Source organism: Festucalex cinctus, chromosome 1 (genome assembly GCF_051991245.1).
Source record: "Festucalex cinctus isolate MCC-2025b chromosome 1, RoL_Fcin_1.0, whole genome shotgun sequence".
NCBI lineage: Eukaryota > Metazoa > Chordata > Actinopteri > Syngnathiformes > Syngnathidae > Festucalex > Festucalex cinctus.
The window spans coordinates 59,229,623-59,255,060 of NC_135411.1; the positions used below are offsets into that span (position 1 = coordinate 59,229,623).

The 25,438-nt window shown below is 43.8% G+C and overlaps 48 non-coding genes across 48 annotated transcripts; all 48 read left to right on the forward strand.

Annotated features, from left to right (window-relative positions):
• Positions 1–291: 291 nt before the first annotated feature.
• trnah-gug (transfer RNA histidin (anticodon GUG)) lies at positions 292–363 on the forward strand. The gene has a single exon. It is a non-coding gene; the product is annotated as a tRNA-His (tRNA).
• Positions 364–861: 498 nt separating this feature from the next.
• trnah-gug (transfer RNA histidin (anticodon GUG)) lies at positions 862–933 on the forward strand. The gene has a single exon. It is a non-coding gene; the product is annotated as a tRNA-His (tRNA).
• A 115-nt stretch (positions 934–1,048) lies between these two features.
• Positions 1,049–1,121, forward strand: trnar-acg (transfer RNA arginine (anticodon ACG)). Its single transcript has one exon. It is a non-coding gene; the product is annotated as a tRNA-Arg (tRNA).
• A 497-nt stretch (positions 1,122–1,618) lies between these two features.
• On the forward strand, positions 1,619–1,691 carry trnar-acg (transfer RNA arginine (anticodon ACG)). Its single transcript has one exon. It is a non-coding gene; the product is annotated as a tRNA-Arg (tRNA).
• An 880-nt stretch (positions 1,692–2,571) lies between these two features.
• trnah-gug (transfer RNA histidin (anticodon GUG)) lies at positions 2,572–2,643 on the forward strand. The gene has a single exon. It is a non-coding gene; the product is annotated as a tRNA-His (tRNA).
• A 115-nt stretch (positions 2,644–2,758) lies between these two features.
• trnar-acg (transfer RNA arginine (anticodon ACG)) lies at positions 2,759–2,831 on the forward strand. Its single transcript has one exon. It is a non-coding gene; the product is annotated as a tRNA-Arg (tRNA).
• Positions 2,832–3,145: 314 nt separating this feature from the next.
• On the forward strand, positions 3,146–3,217 carry trnah-aug (transfer RNA histidin (anticodon AUG)). Its single transcript has one exon. It is a non-coding gene; the product is annotated as a tRNA-His (tRNA).
• Positions 3,218–4,285: 1,068 nt separating this feature from the next.
• On the forward strand, positions 4,286–4,357 carry trnah-gug (transfer RNA histidin (anticodon GUG)). Its single transcript has one exon. It is a non-coding gene; the product is annotated as a tRNA-His (tRNA).
• A 498-nt stretch (positions 4,358–4,855) lies between these two features.
• On the forward strand, positions 4,856–4,927 carry trnah-gug (transfer RNA histidin (anticodon GUG)). Its single transcript has one exon. It is a non-coding gene; the product is annotated as a tRNA-His (tRNA).
• Positions 4,928–5,042: 115 nt separating this feature from the next.
• Positions 5,043–5,115, forward strand: trnar-acg (transfer RNA arginine (anticodon ACG)). Its single transcript has one exon. It is a non-coding gene; the product is annotated as a tRNA-Arg (tRNA).
• A 497-nt stretch (positions 5,116–5,612) lies between these two features.
• trnar-acg (transfer RNA arginine (anticodon ACG)) lies at positions 5,613–5,685 on the forward strand. The gene has a single exon. It is a non-coding gene; the product is annotated as a tRNA-Arg (tRNA).
• Positions 5,686–6,565: 880 nt separating this feature from the next.
• Positions 6,566–6,637, forward strand: trnah-gug (transfer RNA histidin (anticodon GUG)). Its single transcript has one exon. It is a non-coding gene; the product is annotated as a tRNA-His (tRNA).
• A 115-nt stretch (positions 6,638–6,752) lies between these two features.
• Positions 6,753–6,825, forward strand: trnar-acg (transfer RNA arginine (anticodon ACG)). Its single transcript has one exon. It is a non-coding gene; the product is annotated as a tRNA-Arg (tRNA).
• A 314-nt stretch (positions 6,826–7,139) lies between these two features.
• On the forward strand, positions 7,140–7,211 carry trnah-aug (transfer RNA histidin (anticodon AUG)). The gene has a single exon. It is a non-coding gene; the product is annotated as a tRNA-His (tRNA).
• A 1,068-nt stretch (positions 7,212–8,279) lies between these two features.
• Positions 8,280–8,351, forward strand: trnah-gug (transfer RNA histidin (anticodon GUG)). Its single transcript has one exon. It is a non-coding gene; the product is annotated as a tRNA-His (tRNA).
• A 115-nt stretch (positions 8,352–8,466) lies between these two features.
• Positions 8,467–8,539, forward strand: trnar-acg (transfer RNA arginine (anticodon ACG)). The gene has a single exon. It is a non-coding gene; the product is annotated as a tRNA-Arg (tRNA).
• Positions 8,540–8,853: 314 nt separating this feature from the next.
• On the forward strand, positions 8,854–8,925 carry trnah-aug (transfer RNA histidin (anticodon AUG)). The gene has a single exon. It is a non-coding gene; the product is annotated as a tRNA-His (tRNA).
• A 498-nt stretch (positions 8,926–9,423) lies between these two features.
• trnah-gug (transfer RNA histidin (anticodon GUG)) lies at positions 9,424–9,495 on the forward strand. The gene has a single exon. It is a non-coding gene; the product is annotated as a tRNA-His (tRNA).
• A 115-nt stretch (positions 9,496–9,610) lies between these two features.
• Positions 9,611–9,683, forward strand: trnar-acg (transfer RNA arginine (anticodon ACG)). The gene has a single exon. It is a non-coding gene; the product is annotated as a tRNA-Arg (tRNA).
• A 497-nt stretch (positions 9,684–10,180) lies between these two features.
• trnar-acg (transfer RNA arginine (anticodon ACG)) lies at positions 10,181–10,253 on the forward strand. Its single transcript has one exon. It is a non-coding gene; the product is annotated as a tRNA-Arg (tRNA).
• Positions 10,254–10,562: 309 nt separating this feature from the next.
• On the forward strand, positions 10,563–10,634 carry trnah-gug (transfer RNA histidin (anticodon GUG)). The gene has a single exon. It is a non-coding gene; the product is annotated as a tRNA-His (tRNA).
• A 492-nt stretch (positions 10,635–11,126) lies between these two features.
• Positions 11,127–11,198, forward strand: trnah-gug (transfer RNA histidin (anticodon GUG)). Its single transcript has one exon. It is a non-coding gene; the product is annotated as a tRNA-His (tRNA).
• A 1,638-nt stretch (positions 11,199–12,836) lies between these two features.
• Positions 12,837–12,908, forward strand: trnah-gug (transfer RNA histidin (anticodon GUG)). The gene has a single exon. It is a non-coding gene; the product is annotated as a tRNA-His (tRNA).
• Positions 12,909–13,023: 115 nt separating this feature from the next.
• trnar-acg (transfer RNA arginine (anticodon ACG)) lies at positions 13,024–13,096 on the forward strand. Its single transcript has one exon. It is a non-coding gene; the product is annotated as a tRNA-Arg (tRNA).
• A 309-nt stretch (positions 13,097–13,405) lies between these two features.
• trnah-gug (transfer RNA histidin (anticodon GUG)) lies at positions 13,406–13,477 on the forward strand. Its single transcript has one exon. It is a non-coding gene; the product is annotated as a tRNA-His (tRNA).
• A 492-nt stretch (positions 13,478–13,969) lies between these two features.
• trnah-gug (transfer RNA histidin (anticodon GUG)) lies at positions 13,970–14,041 on the forward strand. Its single transcript has one exon. It is a non-coding gene; the product is annotated as a tRNA-His (tRNA).
• A 1,638-nt stretch (positions 14,042–15,679) lies between these two features.
• trnah-gug (transfer RNA histidin (anticodon GUG)) lies at positions 15,680–15,751 on the forward strand. The gene has a single exon. It is a non-coding gene; the product is annotated as a tRNA-His (tRNA).
• A 115-nt stretch (positions 15,752–15,866) lies between these two features.
• On the forward strand, positions 15,867–15,939 carry trnar-acg (transfer RNA arginine (anticodon ACG)). The gene has a single exon. It is a non-coding gene; the product is annotated as a tRNA-Arg (tRNA).
• Positions 15,940–16,249: 310 nt separating this feature from the next.
• On the forward strand, positions 16,250–16,321 carry trnah-gug (transfer RNA histidin (anticodon GUG)). The gene has a single exon. It is a non-coding gene; the product is annotated as a tRNA-His (tRNA).
• A 115-nt stretch (positions 16,322–16,436) lies between these two features.
• Positions 16,437–16,508, forward strand: trnar-acg (transfer RNA arginine (anticodon ACG)). Its single transcript has one exon. It is a non-coding gene; the product is annotated as a tRNA-Arg (tRNA).
• A 310-nt stretch (positions 16,509–16,818) lies between these two features.
• On the forward strand, positions 16,819–16,890 carry trnah-gug (transfer RNA histidin (anticodon GUG)). The gene has a single exon. It is a non-coding gene; the product is annotated as a tRNA-His (tRNA).
• A 115-nt stretch (positions 16,891–17,005) lies between these two features.
• trnar-acg (transfer RNA arginine (anticodon ACG)) lies at positions 17,006–17,078 on the forward strand. Its single transcript has one exon. It is a non-coding gene; the product is annotated as a tRNA-Arg (tRNA).
• A 310-nt stretch (positions 17,079–17,388) lies between these two features.
• Positions 17,389–17,460, forward strand: trnah-gug (transfer RNA histidin (anticodon GUG)). Its single transcript has one exon. It is a non-coding gene; the product is annotated as a tRNA-His (tRNA).
• Positions 17,461–17,575: 115 nt separating this feature from the next.
• Positions 17,576–17,648, forward strand: trnar-acg (transfer RNA arginine (anticodon ACG)). The gene has a single exon. It is a non-coding gene; the product is annotated as a tRNA-Arg (tRNA).
• An 855-nt stretch (positions 17,649–18,503) lies between these two features.
• Positions 18,504–18,575, forward strand: trnah-aug (transfer RNA histidin (anticodon AUG)). The gene has a single exon. It is a non-coding gene; the product is annotated as a tRNA-His (tRNA).
• Positions 18,576–19,073: 498 nt separating this feature from the next.
• trnah-gug (transfer RNA histidin (anticodon GUG)) lies at positions 19,074–19,145 on the forward strand. Its single transcript has one exon. It is a non-coding gene; the product is annotated as a tRNA-His (tRNA).
• Positions 19,146–19,643: 498 nt separating this feature from the next.
• trnah-gug (transfer RNA histidin (anticodon GUG)) lies at positions 19,644–19,715 on the forward strand. Its single transcript has one exon. It is a non-coding gene; the product is annotated as a tRNA-His (tRNA).
• Positions 19,716–20,213: 498 nt separating this feature from the next.
• On the forward strand, positions 20,214–20,285 carry trnah-gug (transfer RNA histidin (anticodon GUG)). The gene has a single exon. It is a non-coding gene; the product is annotated as a tRNA-His (tRNA).
• Positions 20,286–20,970: 685 nt separating this feature from the next.
• Positions 20,971–21,043, forward strand: trnar-acg (transfer RNA arginine (anticodon ACG)). The gene has a single exon. It is a non-coding gene; the product is annotated as a tRNA-Arg (tRNA).
• A 1,450-nt stretch (positions 21,044–22,493) lies between these two features.
• trnah-gug (transfer RNA histidin (anticodon GUG)) lies at positions 22,494–22,565 on the forward strand. Its single transcript has one exon. It is a non-coding gene; the product is annotated as a tRNA-His (tRNA).
• Positions 22,566–23,063: 498 nt separating this feature from the next.
• trnah-gug (transfer RNA histidin (anticodon GUG)) lies at positions 23,064–23,135 on the forward strand. Its single transcript has one exon. It is a non-coding gene; the product is annotated as a tRNA-His (tRNA).
• A 115-nt stretch (positions 23,136–23,250) lies between these two features.
• Positions 23,251–23,323, forward strand: trnar-acg (transfer RNA arginine (anticodon ACG)). The gene has a single exon. It is a non-coding gene; the product is annotated as a tRNA-Arg (tRNA).
• A 310-nt stretch (positions 23,324–23,633) lies between these two features.
• trnah-gug (transfer RNA histidin (anticodon GUG)) lies at positions 23,634–23,705 on the forward strand. Its single transcript has one exon. It is a non-coding gene; the product is annotated as a tRNA-His (tRNA).
• Positions 23,706–23,820: 115 nt separating this feature from the next.
• On the forward strand, positions 23,821–23,893 carry trnar-acg (transfer RNA arginine (anticodon ACG)). Its single transcript has one exon. It is a non-coding gene; the product is annotated as a tRNA-Arg (tRNA).
• A 310-nt stretch (positions 23,894–24,203) lies between these two features.
• trnah-gug (transfer RNA histidin (anticodon GUG)) lies at positions 24,204–24,275 on the forward strand. Its single transcript has one exon. It is a non-coding gene; the product is annotated as a tRNA-His (tRNA).
• Positions 24,276–24,773: 498 nt separating this feature from the next.
• On the forward strand, positions 24,774–24,845 carry trnah-gug (transfer RNA histidin (anticodon GUG)). The gene has a single exon. It is a non-coding gene; the product is annotated as a tRNA-His (tRNA).
• A 115-nt stretch (positions 24,846–24,960) lies between these two features.
• trnar-acg (transfer RNA arginine (anticodon ACG)) lies at positions 24,961–25,033 on the forward strand. The gene has a single exon. It is a non-coding gene; the product is annotated as a tRNA-Arg (tRNA).
• Positions 25,034–25,343: 310 nt separating this feature from the next.
• On the forward strand, positions 25,344–25,415 carry trnah-gug (transfer RNA histidin (anticodon GUG)). Its single transcript has one exon. It is a non-coding gene; the product is annotated as a tRNA-His (tRNA).
• Positions 25,416–25,438: the final 23 nt, after the last annotated feature.

Genomic DNA, 25,438 nt, shown 5'->3' on the forward strand with positions numbered 1-25,438 from the left:
TGTATAGTTCAACCTTTGTTTTCACCTGACTTTTGCACATGAATTCTTACAAAAATGGGAAAAGGTAGATGCTATCTCCAGGATATTCGAAAACCTAATTTCCACTGAATTGATGTTCAACATTTATGAATTGTATCAGTTTCAAGGAGCACTGGTGGACGATTTTATGCCCAGGACATTTGACAGTTTCACAGCAGTCCTGGTTCAGCAGCCTGGTTTTCGATTTGGGTCTTGGTGGAAGAAGCAGCTGACAGGGATAGACAACTTTATCCACAAGAAAGCAGAAGCGCAGCCGTGATCGTATAGTGGTGAGTATTCTGCGTTGTGGTCGCAGCAACCCTGGTTCAAATCCGGGTCACGGCAGATGACTCAGCACTCCGCTTTAGGTTTTTACTGCCGATTGATAGAAAAGCCTTCCCTCTTCGAGGGACAATGACAATCCTCCACTAAGGCTTACAGAAGCTCACTTTCATTTGAGGGGCTTTTGGCGCAATGGATAACGTGTCTGACTACAGATCAGAAGATTCTATGTTCGACTCCTGGCTCGCTCAACTCTTACTTTTCATTGTATAGTTCAACCTTTGTTTTCACATGACTTTTGCACATGAATTCTTACAAAAATGGGAATAGATAGATGCTATCTCCAGGATATTCGAAAACCTAATTTCCACTGAATTGATGTTCAACATTTATGAATTGTATCAGTTTCAAGGAGCACTGGTGGACAATTTTATGCCCAGGACATTCATTTGACAGTTTCACAGCAGTCCTGGTTCAGCAGCCTGGTTTTCGATTTGGGTCTTGGTGGAAGCAGCAGCTGACAGTGATAGACAACTTTATCCACAAGAAAGCAGAAGCGCAGCCGTGATCGTATAGTGGTTAGTACTCTGCGTTGTGGTCGCAGCAACCCTGGTTCAAATCCGGGTCACGGCAGATGACTCAGCACTCTGCTTTAGGTTTTTACTGCCGATTGATAGAAAAGCCTTCCCCGTTCGAGGGACAATGACAATCCTCCACTAAGGCTTACAGAAGCTCACTTTCCTTTGAGGGGCTTGTGGCGCAATGGATAACGCGTCTGACTACGGATCAGAAGATTCTAGGTTCGACTCCTGGCTAGCTCAACTCTTACTTTTCATTGTATAGTTCAACCTTTGTTTTCACATGACTTTTGCACATGAATTCTTACAAAAATGGGAAAAGGTAGATGCTATCTCCAGGATATTCGAAAACCAAATTTCCACTGAATTGATGTTCAACATTTATGAATTGTATCAGTTTCAAGGAGCACTGGTGGACAATTTTATGCCCAGGACATTCATTTGACAGTTTCACAGCAGTCCTGGTTCAGCAGCCTGGTTTTCGATTTGGGTCTTGGTGGAAGCAGCAGCTGCCAATGATAGACAACTTTATCCACAAGAAAACAGCAGCGCAGCCGTGATCGTGTAGTGGTTAGTACTCTGCGTTGTGGTCGCAGCAACCCTGGTTCAAATCTGGGTCACGGCAGATGACTCAGCACTCTGCTTTAGGTTTTTACTGCCGATTGATAGAAAAGCCTTCCCGGTTCGAGGGACAATGACAATCCTCCACTAAGGCTTACAGAAGCTCACTTTCCTTTGAGGGGCTTGTGGCGCAATGGATAACGCGTCTGACTACGGATCAGAAGATTCTAGGTTCGACTCCTGGCTAGCTCAACTCTTACTTTTCATTATATAGTTCAACCTTTGTTTTCACATGACTTTTGCACATGAATTCTTACAAAAATGGGAAAAGGTAGATGCTATCTCCAGGATATTCGAAAACCTAATTTCCACTGAATTGATGTTCAACATTTATGAATTGTATCAGTTTCAAGGAGCACTGGTGGACAATTTTATGCCCAGGACATTCATTAGACAGTTTCACAGCAGTCCTGGTTCAGCAGCCTGGTTTTCGATTTGGGTCTTGGTGGAAGCAGCAGCTGACAGTGATAGACAACTTCATCCACAAGAAAGCAGAAGCGCAGCCGTGATCGTATAGTGGTTAGTACTCTGCGTTGTGGTTGCAGCAACCCTTGTTCAAATCCGGGTCACGGCAGATGACTCAGCACTCTGCTTTAGGTTTTTACTGCCGATTGATAGAAAAGCCTTCCCCGTTCGAGGGACAATGACAATCCTCCACTAAGGCTTACAGAAGCTCACTTTCATTAGAGGGCATTGTGGCGCAATGGATAACGTGTCTGACTACGGATCAGAAGAATCTATGTTCGACTCCTGGCTTGCTCAACTCTTACTTTTCATTTTATAGTTCAACCTTTTTTTTCACATGACTTTTGCACATGAATTCTTACAAAAATGGGAAAAGATAGATGCTATCTCCAGGATATTCGAAAACCTAATTTCCACTGAATTGATGTTCAACATTTATGAATTGTATCAGTTTCAAGGAGCACTGGTGGACAATTTTATGCCCAGGACATTCATTTGACAGTTTCACAGCAGTCCTGGTTCAGCAGCCTGGTTTTCGATTTGGGTCTTGGTGGAAGCAGCAGCTGACAGTGATAGACAACTTTATCCACAAGAAAACAGAAGCGCAGCCGTGATCGTATAGTGGTTAGTACTCTGCGTTGTGGTCGCAGCAACCCTGGTTCAAATCCGGGTCACGGCAGATGACTCAGCACTCTGCTTTAGGTTTTTACTGCCGATTGATAGAAAAGCCTTCCCGGTTCGAGGGACAATGACAATCCTCCACTAAGGCTTACAGAAGCTCACTTTCCTTTGAGGGGCTTGTGGCGAAATGGATAACGCGTCTGACTACGGATCAGAAGATTCTAGGTTCGACTCCTGGCTAGCTCAACTCTTACTTTTCATTATATAGTTCATTCAACCTTTGTTTTCACATGACTTTTGCACATGAATTCTTACAAAAATGGGAAAAGGTAGATGCTATCTCCAGGATATTCGAAAACCTAATTTCCACTGAATTGATGTTCAACATTTATGAATTGTATCAGTTTCAAGGAGCACTGGTGGACGATTTCATGCCCAGGACATTTATTTGACAGTTTCACAGCAGTCCTGGTTCAGCAGCCTGGTTTTCGATTTGGGTCTTGGTGGAAGCAGCAGCTGACAGTGATAGACAACTTTATCCACAAGAAAGCAGAAGCGCAGCCGTGATCGTATAGTGGTTAGCACTCTGCGTTATGGTCGCAGCAACCCTGGTTCAAATCCGGGTCACGGCAGATGACTCAGCACTCTGCTTTAGGTTTTTACTGCCGATTGATAGAAAAGCCTTCCCCGTTCGAGGGACAATGACAATCCTCCACTAAGGCTTACAGAAGCTCACTTTCATTTGAGGGGATTGTGGCGCAATGGATAACGTGTCTGACTACAGATCAGATTATTCTATGTTCGACTCCTGGCTCGCTCAAATCTTACTTTTCATTGTATAGTTCAACCTTTGTTTTCACATGACTTTTGCACATGAATTCTTACAAAAATGGGAAAAGATAGATGCTATCTCCAGGATATTCGAAAACCTAATTTCCACTGAATTGATGTTCAACATTTATGAATTGTATCAGTTTCAAGGAGCACTGGTGGACAATTTTATGCCCAGGACATTCATTAGACAGTTTCACAGCAGTCCTGGTTCAGCAGCCTGGTTTTCGATTTGGGTCTTGGTGGAAGCAGCAGCTGACAGTGATAGACAACTTTATCCACAAGAAAACAGAAGCGCAGCCGTGATCGTATAGTGGTTAGTACTCTGCGTTGTGGTCGCAGCAACCCTTGTTCAAATCCGGGTCACGGCAGATGACTCAGCACTCTGCTTTAGGTTTTTACTGCCGATTGATAGAAAAGGCTTCCCCGTTCGAGGGACAATGACAATCCTCCACTAAGGCTTACAGAAGCTCACTTTCATTAGAGGGCATTGTGGCGCAATGGATAACGTGTCTGACTACGGATCAGAAGAATCTATGTTCGACTCCTGGCTCGCTCAACTCTTACTTTTCATTTTATAGTTCAACCTTTGTTTTCACATGACTTTTGCACATGAATTCTTACAAAAATGGGAAAAGATAGATGCTATCTCCAGGATATTCGAAAACCTAATTTCCACTGAATTGATGTTCAACATTTATGAATTGTATCAGTTTCAAGGAGCACTGGTGGACAATTTTATGCCCAGGACATTCATTTGACAGTTTCACAGCAGTCCTGGTTCAGCAGCCTGGTTTTCGATTTGGGTCTTGGTGGAAGCAGCAGCTGACAGTGATAGACAACTTTATCCACAAGAAAACAGAAGCGCAGCCGTGATCGTATAGTGGTTAGTACTCTGCGTTGTGGTCGCAGCAACCCTGGTTCAAATCCGGGTCACGGCAGATGACTCAGCACTCTGCTTTAGGTTTTTACTGCCGATTGATAGAAAAGCCTTCCCGGTTCGAGGGACAATGACAATCCTCCACTAAGGCTTACAGAAGCTCACTTTCATTTGAGGGGCTTTTGGCGCAATGGATAACGTGTCTGACTACAGATCAGAAGATTCTATGTTCGACTCCTGGCTCGCTCAACTCTTACTTTTCATTGTATAGTTCAACCTTTGTTTTCACATGACTTTTGCACATGAATTCTTACAAAAATGGGAATAGATAGATGCTATCTCCAGGATATTCGAAAACCTAATTTCCACTGAATTGATGTTCAACATTTATGAATTGTATCAGTTTCAAGGAGCACTGGTGGACAATTTTATGCCCAGGACATTCATTTGACAGTTTCACAGCAGTCCTGGTTCAGCAGCCTGGTTTTCGATTTGGGTCTTGGTGGAAGCAGCAGCTGACAGTGATAGACAACTTTATCCACAAGAAAGCAGAAGCGCAGCCGTGATCGTATAGTGGTTAGTACTCTGCGTTGTGGTCGCAGCAACCCTGGTTCAAATCCGGGTCACGGCAGATGACTCAGCACTCTGCTTTAGGTTTTTACTGCCGATTGATAGAAAAGCCTTCCCCGTTCGAGGGACAATGACAATCCTCCACTAAGGCTTACAGAAGCTCACTTTCCTTTGAGGGGCTTGTGGCGCAATGGATAACGCGTCTGACTACGGATCAGAAGATTCTAGGTTCGACTCCTGGCTAGCTCAACTCTTACTTTTCATTGTATAGTTCAACCTTTGTTTTCACATGACTTTTGCACATGAATTCTTACAAAAATGGGAAAAGGTAGATGCTATCTCCAGGATATTCGAAAACCAAATTTCCACTGAATTGATGTTCAACATTTATGAATTGTATCAGTTTCAAGGAGCACTGGTGGACAATTTTATGCCCAGGACATTCATTTGACAGTTTCACAGCAGTCCTGGTTCAGCAGCCTGGTTTTCGATTTGGGTCTTGGTGGAAGCAGCAGCTGCCAATGATAGACAACTTTATCCACAAGAAAACAGCAGCGCAGCCGTGATCGTGTAGTGGTTAGTACTCTGCGTTGTGGTCGCAGCAACCCTGGTTCAAATCTGGGTCACGGCAGATGACTCAGCACTCTGCTTTAGGTTTTTACTGCCGATTGATAGAAAAGCCTTCCCGGTTCGAGGGACAATGACAATCCTCCACTAAGGCTTACAGAAGCTCACTTTCCTTTGAGGGGCTTGTGGCGCAATGGATAACGCGTCTGACTACGGATCAGAAGATTCTAGGTTCGACTCCTGGCTAGCTCAACTCTTACTTTTCATTATATAGTTCAACCTTTGTTTTCACATGACTTTTGCACATGAATTCTTACAAAAATGGGAAAAGGTAGATGCTATCTCCAGGATATTCGAAAACCTAATTTCCACTGAATTGATGTTCAACATTTATGAATTGTATCAGTTTCAAGGAGCACTGGTGGACAATTTTATGCCCAGGACATTCATTAGACAGTTTCACAGCAGTCCTGGTTCAGCAGCCTGGTTTTCGATTTGGGTCTTGGTGGAAGCAGCAGCTGACAGTGATAGACAACTTCATCCACAAGAAAGCAGAAGCGCAGCCGTGATCGTATAGTGGTTAGTACTCTGCGTTGTGGTTGCAGCAACCCTTGTTCAAATCCGGGTCACGGCAGATGACTCAGCACTCTGCTTTAGGTTTTTACTGCCGATTGATAGAAAAGCCTTCCCCGTTCGAGGGACAATGACAATCCTCCACTAAGGCTTACAGAAGCTCACTTTCATTAGAGGGCATTGTGGCGCAATGGATAACGTGTCTGACTACGGATCAGAAGAATCTATGTTCGACTCCTGGCTTGCTCAACTCTTACTTTTCATTTTATAGTTCAACCTTTTTTTTCACATGACTTTTGCACATGAATTCTTACAAAAATGGGAAAAGATAGATGCTATCTCCAGGATATTCGAAAACCTAATTTCCACTGAATTGATGTTCAACATTTATGAATTGTATCAGTTTCAAGGAGCACTGGTGGACAATTTTATGCCCAGGACATTCATTTGACAGTTTCACAGCAGTCCTGGTTCAGCAGCCTGGTTTTCGATTTGGGTCTTGGTGGAAGCAGCAGCTGACAGTGATAGACAACTTTATCCACAAGAAAACAGAAGCGCAGCCGTGATCGTATAGTGGTTAGTACTCTGCGTTGTGGTCGCAGCAACCCTGGTTCAAATCCGGGTCACGGCAGATGACTCAGCACTCTGCTTTAGGTTTTTACTGCCGATTGATAGAAAAGCCTTCCCGGTTCGAGGGACAATGACAATCCTCCACTAAGGCTTACAGAAGCTCACTTTCCTTTGAGGGGCTTGTGGCGAAATGGATAACGCGTCTGACTACGGATCAGAAGATTCTAGGTTCGACTCCTGGCTAGCTCAACTCTTACTTTTCATTATATAGTTCATTCAACCTTTGTTTTCACATGACTTTTGCACATGAATTCTTACAAAAATGGGAAAAGGTAGATGCTATCTCCAGGATATTCGAAAACCTAATTTCCACTGAATTGATGTTCAACATTTATGAATTGTATCAGTTTCAAGGAGCACTGGTGGACGATTTCATGCCCAGGACATTTATTTGACAGTTTCACAGCAGTCCTGGTTCAGCAGCCTGGTTTTCGATTTGGGTCTTGGTGGAAGCAGCAGCTGACAGTGATAGACAACTTTATCCACAAGAAAGCAGAAGCGCAGCCGTGATCGTATAGTGGTTAGCACTCTGCGTTATGGTCGCAGCAACCCTGGTTCAAATCCGGGTCACGGCAGATGACTCAGCACTCTGCTTTAGGTTTTTACTGCCGATTGATAGAAAAGCCTTCCCCGTTCGAGGGACAATGACAATCCTCCACTAAGGCTTACAGAAGCTCACTTTCATTTGAGGGGATTGTGGCGCAATGGATAACGTGTCTGACTACAGATCAGATTATTCTATGTTCGACTCCTGGCTCGCTCAAATCTTACTTTTCATTGTATAGTTCAACCTTTGTTTTCACATGACTTTTGCACATGAATTCTTACAAAAATGGGAAAAGATAGATGCTATCTCCAGGATATTCGAAAACCTAATTTCCACTGAATTGATGTTCAACATTTATGAATTGTATCAGTTTCAAGGAGCACTGGTGGACAATTTTATGCCCAGGACATTCATTAGACAGTTTCACAGCAGTCCTGGTTCAGCAGCCTGGTTTTCGATTTGGGTCTTGGTGGAAGCAGCAGCTGACAGTGATAGACAACTTTATCCACAAGAAAACAGAAGCGCAGCCGTGATCGTATAGTGGTTAGTACTCTGCGTTGTGGTCGCAGCAACCCTTGTTCAAATCCGGGTCACGGCAGATGACTCAGCACTCTGCTTTAGGTTTTTACTGCCGATTGATAGAAAAGGCTTCCCCGTTCGAGGGACAATGACAATCCTCCACTAAGGCTTACAGAAGCTCACTTTCATTAGAGGGCATTGTGGCGCAATGGATAACGTGTCTGACTACGGATCAGAAGAATCTATGTTCGACTCCTGGCTCGCTCAACTCTTACTTTTCATTTTATAGTTCAACCTTTGTTTTCACATGACTTTTGCACATGAATTCTTACAAAAATGGGAAAAGATAGATGCTATCTCCAGGATATTCGAAAACCTAATTTCCACTGAATTGATGTTCAACATTTATGAATTGTATCAGTTTCAAGGAGCACTGGTGGACAATTTTATGCCCAGGACATTCATTTGACAGTTTCACAGCAGTCCTGGTTCAGCAGCCTGGTTTTCGATTTGGGTCTTGGTGGAAGCAGCAGCTGACAGTGATAGACAACTTTATCCACAAGAAAACAGAAGCGCAGCCGTGATCGTATAGTGGTTAGTACTCTGCGTTGTGGTCGCAGCAACCCTGGTTCAAATCCGGGTCACGGCAGATGACTCAGCACTCTGCTTTAGGTTTTTACTGCCGATTGATAGAAAAGCCTTCCCGGTTCGAGGGACAATGACAATCCTCCACTAAGGCTTACAGAAGCTCACTTTCCTTTGAGGGGCTTGTGGCGAAATGGATAACGCGTCTGACTACGGATCAGAAGATTCTAGGTTCGACTCCTGGCTAGCTCAACTCTTACTTTTCATTATATAGTTCATTCAACCTTTGTTTTCACATGACTTTTGCACATGAATTCTTACAAAAATGGGAAAAGGTAGATGCTATCTCCAGGATATTCGAAAACCTAATTTCCACTGAATTGATGTTCAACATTTATGAATTGTATCAGTTTCAAGGAGCACTGGTGGACGATTTCATGCCCAGGACATTTATTTGACAGTTTCACAGCAGTCCTGGTTCAGCAGCCTGGTTTTCGATTTGGGTCTTGGTGGAAGCAGCAGCTGACAGTGATAGACAACTTTATCCACAAGAAAGCAGAAGCGCAGCCGTGATCGTATAGTGGTTAGCACTCTGCGTTATGGTCGCAGCAACCCTGGTTCAAATCCGGGTCACGGCAGATGACTCAGCACTCTGCTTTAAGTTTTTACTGCCGATTGATAGAAAAGCCTTCCCCGTTCGAGGGACAATGACAATCCTCCACTAAGGCTTACAGAAGCTCACTTTCATTTGAGGGGCTTGTGGCGCAATGGATAACGTGTCTGACTACAGATCAGATTATTCTATGTTCGACTCCTGGCTCGCTCAACTCTTACTTTTCATTGTATAGTTCAACCTTTGTTTTCACATGACTTTTGCACATGAATTCTTACAAAAATGGGAAAAGATAGATGCTATCTCCAGGATATTCGAAATCCTAATTTCCACTGAATTGATGTTCAACATTTATGAATTGTATCAGTTTCAAGGAGCACTGGTGGACAATTTTATGCCCAGGACATTCATTTGACAGTTTCACAGCAGTTCTGGTTCAGCAGCCTGGTTTTCGATTTGGGTCTTGGTGGAAGCAGCAGCTGACAGTGATAGACAACTTTATCCACAAGAAAACAGAAGCGTAGCCGTGATCGTATAGTGGTTAGTACTCTGCGTTGTGGTCGCAGCAACCCTGGTTCAAATCCGGGTCACGGCAGATAACTCAGCACTCTGCTTTAGGTTTTTACTGCCGATTGATAGAAAAGCCTTCCCGGTTCGAGGGACAATGACAATCCTCCACTAAGGCTTACAGAAGCTCACTTTCCTTTGAGGGGCTTGTGGCGCAATGGATAACGCTTCTGACTACGGATCAGAAGATTCTAGGTTCGACTCCTGGCTAGCTCAACTCTTACTTTTCATTATATAGTTCAACCTTTGTTTTCACATGACTTTTGCACATGAATTCTTACAAAAATGGGAAAAGGTAGATGCTATCTCCAGGATATTCGAAAACCTAATTTCCACTGAATTGATGTTCAACATTTATGAATTGTATCAGTTTCAAGGAGCACTGGTGGACAATTTTATGCCCAGGACATTCATTAGACAGTTTCACAGCAGTCCTGGTTCAGCAGCCTGGTTTTCGATTTGGGTCTTGGTGGAAGCAGCAGCTGACAGTGATAGACAACTTCATCCACAAGAAAGCAGAAGCGCAGCCGTAATCGTATAGTGGTTAGTACTCTGCGTTGTGGTCGCAGCAACCCTGGTTCAAATCCGGGACACGGCAGATGACTCAGCACTCTGCTTTAGGTTTTTACTGCCGATTGATAGAAAAGCCTTCCCTGTTCGAGGGACAATGACAATCCTCCACTAAGGCTTACAGAAGCTCACTTTCCTTTGAGGGGCTTGTGGTGCAATGGATAACGCGTCTGACTACGGATCAGAAGATTCTAGGTTCGACTCCTGGCTAGCTCAACTCTTACTTTTCATTGTATAGTTCAACCTTTGTTTTCACATGACTTTTGCACATGAATTCTTACAAAAATGGGAAAAGGTAGATGCTATCTCCAGGATATTCGAAAACCTAATTTCCACTGAATTGATGTTCAACATTTATGAATTGTATCAGTTTCAAGGAGCACTGGTGACAATTTTATGCCCAGGACATTCATTTGACAGTTTCACAGCAGTCCTGGTTCAGCAGCCTGGTTTTCGATTTGGGTCTTGGTGGAAGCAGCAGCTGACAGTGATAGACAACTTTATCCACAAGAAAGCAAAAGCGCAGCCGTGATCGTATAGTGGTTAGTACTCTGCGTTGTGGTCGCAGCAACCCTGGTTCAAATCCGGGTCACGGCAGATGACTCAGCACTCTGCTTTAGGTTTTTACTGCCGATTGATAGAAAAGCCTTCCCTGTTCGAGGGACAATGACAATCCTCCACTAAGGCTTACAGAAGCTCACTTTCATTTGAGGGGCTTGTGGCGCAATGGATAACGTGTCTGACTACAGATCAGAAGATTCTATGTTCGACTCCTGGCTCGCTCAACTCACTTTTCATTGTATAGTTCAACCTTTGTTTTCACCTGACTTTTGCACATGAATTCTTACAAAAATGGGAAAAGGTAGATGCTATCTCCAGGGTATTCGAAAACCTAATTTCCACTGAATTGATTTTCAACATTTATGAATTGTATCAGTTTCAAGGAGCACTGGTGGACGATTTTATGCCCAGGACATTTGACAGTTTCACAGCAGTCCTGGTTCAGCAGCCTGGTTTTCGATTTGGGTCTTGGTGGAAGCAGCAGCTGACAGGGATAGACAACTTTATCCACAAGAAAGCAGAAGCGCAGCCGTGATCGTATAGTGGTTAGTATTCTGCGTTGTGGTCGCAGCAACCCTGGTTCAAATCCGGGTCACGGCAGATGACTCAGCACTCTGCTTTAGGTTTTTACTGCCGATTGATAGAAAAGCCTTCCCTCTTCGAGGGACAATGACAATCCTCCACTAAGGCTTACAGAAGCTCACTTTCATTTGAGGGGCTTGTGGCGCAATGGATAACGTGTCTGACTACAGATCAGAAGATTCTATGTTCGACTCCTGGCTCGCTCAACTCTTACTTTTCATTGTATAGTTCAACCTTTGTTTTCACATGACTTTTTCACATGAATTCTTACAAAAATGGGAAAAGATAGATGCTATCTCCAGGATATTCGAAAACCTAATTTCCACTGAATTGATGTTCAACATTTATGAATTGTATCAGTTTCAAGGAGCACTGGTGGACAATTTTATGCCCAGGACATTCATTTGACAGTTTCACAGCAGTCCTGGTTCAGCAGCCTGGTTTTCGATTTGGGTCTTGGTGGAAGCAGCAGCTGACAGTGATAGACAACTTTATCCACAAGAAAACAGAAGCGCAGCCGTGATCGTATAGTGGTTAGTACTCTGCGTTGTGGTCACAGCAACCCTGGTTCAAATCCGGGTCACGGCAGATGACTCAGCACTCTGCTTTAGGTTTTTACTGCCGATTGATAGAAAAGCCTTCCTGGTTCGAGGGACAATGACAATCCTCCACTAAGGCTTACAGAAGCTCGCTTTCCTTTGAGGGGCTTGTGGCGCAATGGATAACGCGTCTGACTACGGATCAGAAGATTCTAGGTTTGACTCCTGGCTAACTCAACTCTTACTTTTCATTATATAGTTCAACCTTTGTTTTCACATGACTTTTGCACATAAATTCTTACAAAAATGGGAAAAGGTAGATGCTATCTCCAGGATATTCGAAAACCTAATTTCCACTGAATTGATGTTCAACATTTATGAATTGTATCAGTTTCAAGGAGCACTGGTGGACAATTTTATGCCCAGGACATTCATTTGACAGTTTCACAGCAGTCCTGGTTCAGCAGCCTGGTTCTCGATTTGGGTCTTGGTGGAAGCAGCAGCTGACAGTGATAGACAACTTTACCCACAAGAGAGCAAAAATGCAGCCGTGATCGTATAGTGGTTAGTACTCTGCGTTGTGGTCGCAGCAACCCTGGTTCAAATCTGGGTCACAGCAGATGACTCAGCACTCCGCTTAAAATTTTTACTGCCGATTGATAGAAAAGCCTTCCCTGTCCGAGGGACAATGACAATCCTCCACTGAGGCTTACAGAAGCTCACTTTCCTTTTAGGGGCTTGTGTCGCAATGGATAACACATCTGACTACGGATAAGAAGATTCTAGGTTCGACTCCTGGCTCGCTTAACTCTTACTTTTCATTATATAGTTCAACCTTTGTTTTCACTTGACTTTTGCACATGAATTCTTACAAAAATGGGAAAAGGTAGATGCTATCTCTAGGCTGTTCGAAAACCTATTTTCCACTGAATTGATGTCCAACATTTATGAATTGTATCAGTTTCAAGGAGCACTGGTGGACAATTTTATGCCCAGGACATTCATGTGACAGTTTCACAGCAGTCCTGGTTCAGCAGCCTGGTTCTCGATTTGGGTCTTGGTGAAAGCGGCAGCTGACAGTGATAGACAACTTTATCCACAAGAGAGCAAAAGTGCAGCCGTGATCGTATAGTGGTTAGTACTCTGCGTTGTGGTCGCAGCAACCCTGGTTCAAATCCAGGTCATGGCAGGTGACTCAGCACTCAACTTAAGGTTTTTACTGCCGATTGATAGAAAAGCCTTCCCTCTTCGAGGGACAATGACAATCCTCCACTGAGGCTTACAGAAGCTCACTTTCCTATGAGGGGCTTGTGGCGCAATGGATAACGCGTCTGACTACGGATCAGAAGATTCTAGGTTCGACTCCTGGCTAGCTCAACTCTTACTTTTCATTGTATAGTTCAACCTTTGTTTTCACATGACTTTTGCACATGAATTCTTACAAAAATGGGAAAAGGTAGATGCTATCTCCAGGATATTCGAAAACCTAATTTCCACTGAATTGATGTTCAACATTTATGAATTGTATCAGTTTCAAGGAGCACTGGTGACAATTTTATGCCCAGGACATTCATTTGACAGTTTCACAGCAGTCCTGGTTCAGCAGCCTGGTTTTCGATTTGGGTCTTGGTGGAAGCAGCAGCTGACAGTGATAGACAACTTTATCCAAAAGAAAGCAAAAGCGCAGCCGTGATCGTATAGTGGTTAGTACTCTGCGTTGTGGTCGCAGCAACCCTGGTTCAAATCCGGGTCACGGCAGATGACTCAGCACTCTGCTTTAGGTTTTTACTGCCGATTGATAGAAAAGCCTTCCCTGTTCGAGGGACAATGACAATCCTCCACTAAGGCTTACAGAAGCTCACTTTCATTTGAGGGGCTTGTGGCGCAATGGATAACGTGTCTGACTACAGATCAGAAGATTCTATGTTCGACTCCTGGCTCGCTCAACTCACTTTTCATTGTATAGTTCAACCTTTGTTTTCACCTGACTTTTGCACATGAATTCTTACAAAAATGGGAAAAGGTAGATGCTATCTCCAGGGTATTCGAAAACCTAATTTCCACTGAATTGATTTTCAACATTTATGAATTGTATCAGTTTCAAGGAGCACTGGTGGACGATTTTATGCCCAGGACATTTGACAGTTTCACAGCAGTCCTGGTTCAGCAGCCTGGTTTTCGATTTGGGTCTTGGTGGAAGCAGCAGCTGACAGGGATAGACAACTTTATCCACAAGAAAGCAGAAGCGCAGCCGTGATCGTATAGTGGTTAGTATTCTGCGTTGTGGTCGCAGCAACCCTGGTTCAAATCCGGGTCACGGCAGATGACTCAGCACTCTGCTTTAGGTTTTTACTGCCGATTGATAGAAAAGCCTTCCCTCTTCGAGGGACAATGACAATCCTCTACTAAGGCTTACAGAAGCTCACTTTCATTTGAGGGGCTTGTGGCGCAATGGATAACGTGTCTGACTACAGATCAGAAGATTCTATGTTCGACTCCTGGCTCGCTCAACTCTTACTTTTCATTGTATAGTTCAACCTTTGTTTTCACATGACTTTCTCACATGAATTCTTACAAAAATGGGAAAAGATAGATGCTATCTCCAGGATATTCGAAAACCTAATTTCCACTGAATTGATGTTCAACATTTATGAATTGTATCAGTTTCAAGGAGCACTGGTGGACAATTTTATGCCCAGGACATTCATTTGACAGTTTCACAGCAGTCCTGGTTCAGCAGCCTGGTTTTCAATTTGGGTCTTGGTGGAAGCAGCAGCTGACAGTGATAGACAACTTTATCCACAAGAAAACAGAAGCGCAGCCGTGATCGTATAGTGGTTAGTACTCTGCGTTGTGGTCACAGCAACCCTGGTTCAAATCCGGGTCACGGCAGATGACTCAGCACTCTGCTTTAGGTTTTTACTGCCGATTGATAGAAAAGCCTTCCTGGTTCGAGGGACAATGACAATCCTCCACTAAGGCTTACAGAAGCTCGCTTTCCTTTGAGGGGCTTGTGGCGCAATGGATAACGCGTCTGACTACGGATCAGAAGATTCTAGGTTTGACTCCTGGCTAACTCAACTCTTACTTTTCATTATATAGTTCAACCTTTGTTTTCACATGACTTTTGCACATAAATTCTTACAAAAATGGGAAAAGGTAGATGCTATCTCCAGGATATTCGAAAACCTAATTTCCACTGAATTGATGTTCAACATTTATGAATTGTATCAGTTTCAAGGAGCACTGGTGGACAATTTTATGCCCAGGACATTCATTTGACAGTTTCACAGCAGTCCTGGTTCAGCAGCCTGGTTCTCGATTTGGGTCTTGGTGGAAGCAGCAGCTGACAGTGATAGACAACTTTACCCACAAGAGAGCAAAAATGCAGCCGTGATCGTATAGTGGTTAGTACTCTGCGTTGTGGTCGCAGCAACCCTGGTTCAAATCTGGGTCACAGCAGATGACTCAGCACTCCGCTTAAAATTTTTACTGCCGATTGATAGAAAAGCCTTCCCTGTCCGAGGGACAATGACAATCCTCCACTGAGGCTTACAGAAGCTCACTTTCCTTTTAGGGGCTTGTGGCGCAATGGATAACACATCTGACTACGGATAAGAAGATTCTAGGTTCGACTCCTGGCTCGCTTAACTCTTACTTTTCATTATATAGTTCAACCTTTGTTTTCACTTGACTTTTGCACATGAATTCTTACAAAAATGGGAAAAGGTAGATGCTATCTCTAGGCTGTTCGAAAACCTATTTTCCACTGAATTGATGTCCAACATTTATGAATTGTATCAGTTTCAAGGAGCACTGGTGGACAATTTTATGCCCAGGACATTCATGTGACAGTTTCACAGCAGTCCTGGTTCAGCAGCCTGGTTCTCGATTTGGGTCTTGGTGAAAGCGGCAGCTGACAGTGATAGACAACTTTATCCACAAGAGAGCAAAAGTGCAGCCGTGATCGTATAGTGGTTAGTACTCTGCGTTGTGGTCGCAGCAACCCTGGTTCAAATCCAGGTCATGGCAGGTGACTCAGCACTCAACTTAAGGTTTTTACTGCCGATTGATAGAAAAGCCTTCCCTCTTCGAGGGACAATGACAATCCTCCACTGAGGCTTACAGAAGCTCACTTTCCTTTGAGGGGCTTGTGGCGCAATGGATAACGCGTCTGACTACGGATCAGAAGATTCTAGGTTCGACTCCTGGCTAGCTCAACTCTTACTTTTCATTGTATAGTTCAACCTTTGTTTTCACATGACTTTTGCACATGAATTCTTACAAAAATGGGAAAAGGTAGATGCTATCTCCAGGATATTCGAAAACCTAATTTCCACTGAATTGATGTTCAACATTTATGAATTGTATCAGTTTCAAGGAGCACTGGTGGACAATTTTATGCCCAGGACATTCATTTGACAGTTTCACAGCAGTCCTGGTTCAGCAGCCTGGTTTTCGATTTGGGTCTTGGTGGAAGCAGCAGCTGACAGTGATAGACAACTTTATCCACAAGAAAGCAAAAGCGCAGCCGTGATCGTATAGTGGTTAGTACTCTGCGTTGTGGTCGCAGCAACCCTGGTTCAAATCCGGGTCACGGCAGATGACTCAGCACTCTGCTTTAGGTTTTTACTGCCGATTGATAGAAAAGCCTTCCCCGTTCGAGTGACAATGACAATCCTCCACTAAGGCTTACAGAAGCTCACTTTCCTTTGAGGGACTTGTGGCGCAATGGATAACGCGTCTGACTACGGATCAGAAGATCTAGGTTCGACTCCTGGCTAGCTCAACTCTTACTTTTCATTGTATAGTTCAACCTTTGTTTTCACATGACTTTTGCACATGAATTCTTACAAAAATGGGAAAAGGTAGATGCTATCTCCAGGATATTCGAAACCCTAATTTCCACTGAATTGATGTTCAACATTTATGAATTGTATCAGTTTCAAGGAGCACTGGTGGACAATTTTATGCCCAGGACATTAATTTGACAGTTTCACAGCAGTCCTGGTTCAGCAGCCTGGTTTTCGATTTGGGTCTTGGTGGAAGCAGCAGCTGACAGTGATAGACAACTTTATCCACAAGAAAGCAGAAGCGCAGCCGTGATCGTATAGTGGTTAGTACTCTGCGTTGTGGTCGCAGCAACCCTGGTTCAAATCCGGGTCACGGCAGATGACTCAGCACTCTGCTTTAGGTTTTTACTGCCGATTGATAGAAAAGCCTTCCCTGTTCGAGGGACAATGACAATCCTCCACTAAGGCTTACAGAAGCTCACTTTCCTTTGAGGGGCTTGTGGCGCAATGGATAACGCGTCTGACTACGGATCAGAAGATTCTAGGTTTGACTCCTGGCTAGCTCAACTCTTACTTTTCATTGTATAGTTCAACCTTTGTTTTCACATGACTTTTGCACATGAATTCTTACAAAAATGGGAAAAGGTAGATGCTATCTCCAGGATATTCGAAAACCTAATTTCCACTGAATTGATGTTCAACATTTATGAATTGTATCAGTTTCAAGGAGCACTGGTGGACAATTTTATGCCCAGGACATTCATTTGACAGTTTCACAGCAGTCCTGGTTCAGCAGCCTGGTTTTCGATTTGGGTCTTGGTGGAAGCAGCAGCTGACAGTGATAGACAACTTTATCCACAAGAAAGCAGAAGCGCAGCCGTGATCGTATAGTGGTTAGTACTCTGCGTTGTGGTCGCAGCAACCCTGGTTCGAATCCGGGTCACGGCAGATGACTCAGCACTCTGCTTTAGGTTTTTACTGCCGATTGATAGAAAAGCCTTCCCTGTTCGAGGGACAATGACAATCCTCCACTGAGGCTTACAGAAGCTCACTTTCCTTAGAGGGGCTTGTGGCGCAATGGATAATGCATCTGACTACGGATCAGAAGATTCTAGGTTCGACTCCTGGCTAGCTCAACTTTTACTTTTCATTATAAAGTTCAACCTTTGTTTTCACTTGACTTTTGCACATGAATTCTTACAAAAATCGGATAAGGTAGATGCTATCTCCAGGCTGTTCGAAAACCTATTTATGAATTGTATCAGTTTCAAGGAGCACTGGTGGACAATTTAATGCCCAGGACATTCATTTGACAGTTTCACAGCAGTCCTGGTTCAGCAGCCTGGTTCTCGATTTGGGTCTTGGTGGAAGCAGCAGCTGACAGTGATAGACAACTTTACCCACAAGAGAGCAAAAATGCAGCCGTGATCGTATAGTGGTTAGTACTCTGCGTTGTGGTCGCAGCAACCCTGGTTCAAATCTGGGTCACAGCAGATGACTCAGCACTCCGCTTAAAATTTTTACTGCCGATTGATAGAAAAGCCTTCCCCGTTCGAGGGACAATGACAATCCTCCACTGAGGCTTACAGAAGCTCAATTTCCTTTGAGGGGCTTGTGGCGCAACTGATAACGCGTCTGACTCCAGATCAGAAGATTCTAGGTTTTACTTCTGGCTAGCTCAACTCTTTCTTTTCATTATATCGTTCAACCTTTGTTTTCACATGACTTTTGCACATGAATTCTTACAAAAATGGGAAAAGGTAGATGCTATCTCCAGGATATTCGAAAACCTAATTTCCACTGAATTGATGTTCAACATTTATGAATTGTATCAGTTTCAAGGAGCACTGGTGGACGATTTCATGCCCAGGACATTTATTTGACAGTTTCACAGCAGTCCTGGTTCAGCAGCCTGGTTTTCGATTTGGGTCTTGGTGGAAGCAGCAGCTGACAGTGATAGACAACTTTATCCACAAGAAAGCAGAAGTGCAGCCGTGATCGTATAGTGGTTAGTACTCTGCGTTATGGTCGCAGCAACCCTGGTTCAAATCCGGGTCACGGCAGATGACTCAGCACTCTGCTTTAGGTTTTTACTGCCGATTGATAGAAAAGGCTTCCCTGTTCGAGGGACAATGACAATCCTCCACTAAGGCTTACAGAAGCTCAGTTTCATTTGAGGGGCTTGTGGCGCAATGGATAACGTGTCTGACTACAGATCAGAAGATTCTAAGTTCGACTCCTGGCTAGCTCAACTCTTACTTTTCATTATATAGTTCAACCTTTGTTTTCACATGACTTTTGCACATGAATTCTTACAAAAATGGGAAAAGGTAGATGCTATCTCCAGGATATTCGAAAACCTAATTTCCACTGAATTGATTTTCAACATTTATGAATTGTATCAGTTTCAAGGAGCACTGGTGGACAATTTTATACCCAGGACATTCATTTGACAGTTTCACAGCAGTCCTGGTTCAGCAGCCTGGTTTTCGATTTGGGTCTTGGTGGAAGCAGCAGCTGACAGTGATAGACAACTTTATCCACAAGAAAGCAGAAGCGCAGCCGTGATCGTATAGTGGTTAGTACTCTGCGTTGTGGTCGCAGTAACCCTGGTTCAAATCCGGGTCACGGCAGATGACTCAGCACTCCGCTTAAAATTTTTACTGCCGATTGATAGAAAAGCCTTCCCTGTCCGAGGGACAATGACAATCCTCCACTGAGGCTTACAGAAGCTCACTTTCCTTTTAGGGGCTTGTGGCGCAATGGATAACACATCTGACTACGGATCAGAAGATTCTAGGTTCGACTCCTGGCTAGCTTAACTCTTACTTTTCATTATATAGTTCAACCTTTGTTTTCACTTGACTTTTGCACATGAATTCTTACAAAAATGGGAAAAGGTAGATGCTATCTCTAGGCTGTTCGAAAACCTATTTTCCACTGAATTGATGTCCAACATTTATGAATTGTATCAGTTTCAAGGAGCACTGGTGGACAATTTTATGCCCAGGACATTCATGTGACAGTTTCACAGCAGTCCTGGTTCAGCAGCCTGGTTCTCGATTTGGGTCTTGGTGAAAGCAGCAGCTGACAGTGATAGACAACTTTATCCACAAGAGAGCAAAAGTGCAGCCGTGATCGTATAGTGGTTAGTACTCTGCGTTGTGGTCGCAGCAACCCTGGTTCAAATCCAGGTCATGGCAGGTGACTCAGCACTCAACTTAAGGTTTTTACTGCCGATTGATAGAAAAGCCTTCCCTCTTCGAGGGACAATGACAATCCTCCACTGAGGCTTACAGAAGCTCATTTTCCTTAGAGGGGCTTGTGGTGCAATGGATAACGCATCTGACTACGGATCAGAAGATTCTAGGTTTGACTCCTGGCTAGCTCAACTCTTACTTTTCATTGTATAGTTCAACCTTTGTTTTCACATGACTTTTGCACATGAATTCTTACAAAAATGGGAAAAGGTAGATGCTATCTCCAGGATATTCGAAAACCTAATTTCCACTGAATTGATGTTCAACATTTATGAATTGTATCAGTTTCAAGGAGCACTGGTGGACAATTTTATGCCCAGGACATTCATTTGACAGTTTCACAGCAGTCCTGGTTCAGCAGCCTGGTTTTCGATTTGGGTCTTGGTGGAAGCAGCAGCTGACAGTGATAGACAACTTTATCCACAAGAAAGCAGAAGCGCAGCCGTGATCGTATAGTGGTTAGTACTCTGCGTTGTGGTCGCAGCAACCCTGGTTCAAATCCGGGTCACGGCAGATGACTCAGCACTCTGCTTTAGGTTTTTACTGCCGATTGATAGAAAAGCCTTCCCCGTTCGAGGGACAATGACAATCCTCCACTAAGGCTTACAGAAGCTCACTTTCATTTGAGGGGCTTGTGGCGCAATGGATAACGTGTCTGACTACAGATCAGAAGATTCTATGTTCGACTCCTGGCTCGCTCAACTCTTACTTTTCATTGTATAGTTCAACCTTTGTTTTCACATGACTTTTGCACATGAATTCTTACAAAAATGGGAAAAGATAGATGCTATCTCCAGGATATTCGAAAACCTAATTTCCACTGAATTGATTTTCAACATTTATGAATTGTATCAGTTTCAAGGAGCACTGGTGGACAATTTTATACCCAGGACATTCATTTGACAGTTTCACAGCAGTCCTGGTTCAGCAGCCTGGTTTTCGATTTGGGTCTTGGTGGAAGCAGCAGCTGACAGTGATAGACAACTTTATCCACAAGAAAACAGAAGCGCAGCCGTGATCGTGTAGTGGTTAGTACTCTGCGTTGTGGTCGAAGCAACCCTGGTTCAAATCCGGGTCACGGCAGATGACTCAGCACTCCGCTTTAGGTTTTTACTGCCGATTGATAGAAAAGCCTTCCCCGTTCGAAGGACAATGACAATCCTCCACTAAGGCTTACAGAAGCTCACTTTCCTTTGAGGGGCTTGTGGCGCAATGGATAACGCGTTTGACTACGGATCAGAAGTTTCTAGGTTCGACTCCTGGCTAGCTCAACTCTTACTTTTCATTGTATAGTTCAACCTTTGTTTTCACATGACTTTTGCACATGAATTCTTACAAAAATGGGAAAAGGTAGATGCTATCTCCAGGATATTCGAAAACCTAATTTCCACTGAATTGATGTTCAACATTTATGAATTGTATCAGTTTCAAGGAGCACTGGTGGACGATTTCATGCCCAGGACATTTATTTGACAGTTTCACAGCAGTCCTGGTTCAGCAGCCTGGTTTTCGATTTGGGTCTTGGTGGAAGCAGCAGCTGACAGTGATAGACAACTTTATCCACAAGAAAGCAGAAGCGCAGCCGTGATCGTATAGTGGTTAGTACTCTGCGTTATGGTCGCAGCAACCCTGGTTCAAATCCGCGTCACGGCAGATGACTCAGCACTCTGCTTTAGGTTTTTACTGCCGATTGATAGAAAAGCCTTCCCTGTTCGAGGGACAATGACAATCCTCCACTAAGGCTTACAGAAGCTCACTTTCATTTGAGGGGCTTGTGGCGCAATGGATAACGTGTCTGACTACAGATCAGAAGATTCTATGTTTGACTCCTGGCTCGCTCAACTCTTACTTTTCATTGTATAGTTCAACCTTTGTTTTCACATGACTTTTGCACATGAATTCTTACAAAAATGGGAAAAGATAGATGCTATCTCCAGGATATTCGAAAACCTAATTTCCACTGTATTGATGTTCAACATTTATGAATTGTATCAGTTTCAAGGAGCACTGGTGGACAATTTTATGCCCAGGACATTCATTTGACAGTTTCACAGCAGTCCTGGTTCAGCAGCCTGGGTTTCGATTTGGGTCTTGGTGGAAGCAGCAGCTGACAGTGATAGACAACTTTATCCACAAGAAAACAGAAGCGCAGCCGTGATCGTGAAGTGGTTAGTACTCTGCGTTGTGGTCGAAGCAACCCTGGTTCAAATCCGGGTCACGGCAGATGACTCAGCACTCTGCTTTAGGTTTTTACTGCCGATTGATAGAAAAGCCTTCCCTGTTTGAGGGACAATGACAATCCTCCACTAAGGCTTACAGAAGCTCACTTTGCTTTGAGGGGCTTGTGTCGCAATGGATAACGCGTCTGACTACGGATCAGAAGATTCTATGTTTGACTCCTGGCTCGCTCAACTCTTACTTTTCATTGTATAGTTCAACCTTTGTTTTCACATGACTTTTGCACATGAATTCTTACAAAAATGGGAAAAGGTAGATGCTATCTCCAGGATATTCGAAAACCTAATTTCCACTGAATTGATTTTCAACATTTATGAATTGTATCAGTTTCAAGGAGCACTGGTGGACAATTTTATACCCAGGACATTCATTTGACAGTTTCACAGCAGTCCTGGTTCAGCAGCCTGGTTTTCGATTTGGGTCTTGGTGGAAGCAGCAGCTGACAGTGATAGACAACTTTATCCACAAGAAAGCAGAAGCGCAGCCGTGATCGTATAGTGGTTAGTACTCTGCGTTGTGGTCGCAGTAACCCTGGTTCAAATCCGGGTCACGGCAGATGACTCAGCACTCCGCTTAAAATTTTTACTGCCGATTGATAGAAAAGCCTTCCCTGTCCGAGGGACAATGACAATCCTCCACTGAGGCTTACAGAAGCTCACTTTCCTTTTAGGGGCTTGTGGCGCAATGGATAACACATCTGACTACGGATCAGAAGATTCTAGGTTCGACTCCTGGCTAGCTTAACTCTTACTTTTCATTATATAGTTCAACCTTTGTTTTCACTTGACTTTTGCACATGAATTCTTACAAAAATGGGAAAAGGTAGATGCTATCTCTAGGCTGTTCGAAAACCTATTTTCCACTGAATTGATGTCCAACATTTATGAATTGTATCAGTTTCAAGGAGCACTGGTGGACAATTTTATGCCCAGGACATTCATGTGACAGTTTCACAGCAGTCCTGGTTCAGCAGCCTGGTTCTCGATTTGGGTCTTGGTGAAAGCGGCAGCTGACAGTGATAGACAACTTTATCCACAAGAGAGCAAAAGTGCAGCCGTGATCGTATAGTGGTTAGTACTCTGCGTTGTGGTCGCAGCAACCCTGGTTCAAATCCAGGTCATGGCAGGTGACTCAGCACTCAACTTAAGGTTTTTACTGCCGATTGATAGAAAAGCCTTCCCTCTTCGAGGGACAATGACAATCCTCCACTGAGGCTTACAGAAGCTCACTTTCCTTTGAGGGGCTTGTGGCGCAATGGATAACGCGTCTGACTACGAATCAGAAGATTCTAGGTTCGACTCCTGGCTAGCTCAACTCTTACTTTTCATTGTATAGTTCAACCTTTGTTTTCACATGACTTTTGCACATGAATTCTTACAAAAATGGGAAAAGGTAGATGCTATCTCCAGGATATTCGAAACCCTAATTTCCACTGAATTGATGTTCAACATTTATGAATTGTATCAGTTTCAAGGAGCACTGGTGGACAATTTTATGCCCAGGACATTCATTTGACAGTTTCACAGCAGTCCTGGTTCAGCAGCCTGGTTTTCGATTTGGGTCTTGGTGGAAGCAGCAGCTGACAGTGATAGACAACTTTATCCACAAGAAAGCAGAAGCGCAGCCGTGATCGTATAGTGGTTAGTACTCTGCGTTGTGGTCGCAGCAACCCTGGTTCAAATCCGGGTCACGGCAGATGACTCAGCACTCTGCTTTAGGTTTTCACTGCCGATTGATAGAAAAGCCTTCCCCGTTCGAGGGACAATGACAATCCTCCACTAAGGCTTACAGAAGCTCACTTTCATTTGAGGGGCTTGTGGCGCAATGGATAACGTGTCTGACTACGGATCAGAAGATTCTAGGTTCGACTCCTGGCTAGCTCAACTCTTACTTTTCATTGTATAGTTCAACCTTTGTTTTCACATGACTTTTGCACATGAATTCTTACAAAAATGGGAAAAGGTAGATGCTATCTCCAGGATATTCGAAAACCTAATTTCCACTGAATTGATGTTCAACATTTATGAATTGTATCAGTTTCAAGGAGCACTGGTGGACAATTTTATGCCCAGGACATTCATTTGACAGTTTCACAGCAGTCCTGGTTCAGCAGCCTGGTTTTCGATTTGGGTCTTGGTGGAAGCAGCAGCTGACAGTGATAGACAACTTTATCCACAAGAAAGCAGAAGCGCAGCCGTGATCGTATAGTGGTTAGTACTCTGCGTTGTGGTCGCAGTAACCCTGGTTCAAATCCGGGTCACGGCAGATGACTCAGCACTCCGCTTAAAATTTTTACTGCCGATTGATAGAAAAGCCTTCCCTGTCCGAGGGACAATGACAATCCTCCACTGAGGCTTACAGAAGCTCACTTTCCTTTTAGGGGCTTGTGGCGCAATGGATAACACATCTGACTACGGATCAGAAGATTCTAGGTTCGACTCCTGGCTAGCTTAACTCTTACTTTTCATTATATAGTTCAACCTTTGTTTTCACTTGACTTTTGCACATGAATTCTTACAAAAATGGGAAAAGGTAGATGCTATCTCTAGGCTGTTCGAAAACCTATTTTCCACTGAATTGATGTCCAACATTTATGAATTGTATCAGTTTCAAGGAGCACTGGTGGACAATTTTATGCCCAGGACATTCATGTGACAGTTTCACAGCAGTCCTGGTTCAGCAGCCTGGTTCTCGATTTGGGTCTTGGTGAAAGCGGCAGCTGACAGTGATAGACAACTTTATCCACAAGAGAGCAAAAGTGCAGCCGTGATCGTATAGTGGTTAGTACTCTGCGTTGTGGTCGCAGCAACCCTGGTTCAAATCCAGGTCATGGCAGGTGACTCAGCACTCAACTTAAGGTTTTTACTGCCGATTGATAGAAAAGCCTTCCCTCTTCGAGGGACAATGACAATCCTCCACTGAGGCTTACAGAAGCTCACTTTCCTTTGAGGGGCTTGTGGCGCAATGGATAACGCGTCTGACTACGGATCAGAAGATTCTAGGTTCGACTCCTGGCTAGCTCAACTCTTACTTTTCATTGTATAGTTCAACCTTTGTTTTCACATGACTTTTGCACATGAATTCTTACAAAAATGGGAAAAGGTAGATGCTATCTCCAGGATATTCGAAAACCTAATTTCCACTGAATTGATGTTCAACATTTATGAATTGTATCAGTTTCAAGGAGCACTGATGGACAATTTTATACCCAGGACATTCATTTGACAGTTTCACAGCAGTCCTGGTTCAGCAGCCTGGTTTTCGATTTGGGTCTTGGTGGAAGCAGCAGCTGACAGTGATAGACAACTTTATCCACAAGAAAGCAGAAGCGCAGCCGTGATCGTATAGTGGTTAGTACTCTGCGTTGTGGTCGCAGCAACCCTGGTTCAAATCCGGGTCACGGCAGATGACTCAGCACTCTGCTTTTG